Raw genomic sequence first — 1,109 nt, forward strand, 5'->3', positions numbered from 1 at the left:
AGTGGGAATTTTATCTGGGATCAGAATGGGACGGGGCTGATCTGCACAAGCTCATAGCTGAGAATCAGGGGGCTCTGGCACCTCCAGAAGGAGACAGCTTCCCCCTCCCCCCCTGCCCAGCCACAGGCTATGCCTGGTCAATGCCCAGAGTAAAAGTTTCCTTATGCCCGAGGAACTGGGGCTAAATGAAGGGGTTTTGGCTTTCACACTTAAAGCTTCAGACAGGCCAGTGGCATCCAGAAGTCAGTTCTGGTGGGGAGTTTGATATAAATGGGTGCCAGCCTAGAGCAGGCATTCCCAGCACAGCAATAAGAGAACTTCCTGAAAGCAGGACTGCCACTGGCATGTCCAGGGGTGCCAAGAGGATATGGCTGCACAAACCAGAACCCTGCTTCCTCCCAAGGTACTTCTTTCGGGAGGCAGGTGGGAAGCACAGTGTATGAAGGGCACCATCGCATCCACTGTTTCCCTTAGCCCCGAGGATAAACAGGGAATGTAATCCTGCAGGGCTACAGTCTGTTTTTTTCCCCTAGCATTAAACAAGCCCTGGGGCACTTCTTTGCAAAAGGTACCTCTGATTCTTCTCCCTCACCTCTTTCTTCCTACCTCTGTAACCCTAAAACTAGTCAGGGCTAATTCAATTCTTGCTTTAATTTAAGAGAGTTTACGACTGCTCTAAATTAGGAAATCACCGGTTTTCAGATAAAGCAGGTGCTAGAGGTCTTAGCAATTGTAAAAATTAGGCCACTTAGTGAGGTGTCTACGTATTGATTTAGCACCTGAGGAGTGTGTTATTGAGAAAATAAGGAAAAACGTAGAATCTTGGAAACAATTCTTTAAAAGATAATTAGCAAAGTTAACATTTCAGAGGAAGGAAGTTTGTGTTCAACCTGATAAACCTTTATGTTCAACCTGATAAGCCTACCCATTCAAATGCAAGTTGAAGAAGCCATCAAAACACATTCCCTTAGAACTCAAGAAATCCTTCAGAAAAATCAGTTTTGATCTTTTCAGTACCCACGTCATAAACCAAGTAAGTAAGAAACTAAAATCCAAATAGAAAAAACACAAAATCCTTTGCATCATCCTCATGTGTGAGAAGGCAGTAA

Source organism: Manacus vitellinus, unplaced genomic scaffold (assembly GCF_001715985.3).
Source record: "Manacus vitellinus isolate BGI_N305 unplaced genomic scaffold, ASM171598v3 scaffold_28_pilon, whole genome shotgun sequence".
Classification (NCBI taxonomy): Eukaryota; Metazoa; Chordata; class Aves; order Passeriformes; family Pipridae; genus Manacus; species Manacus vitellinus.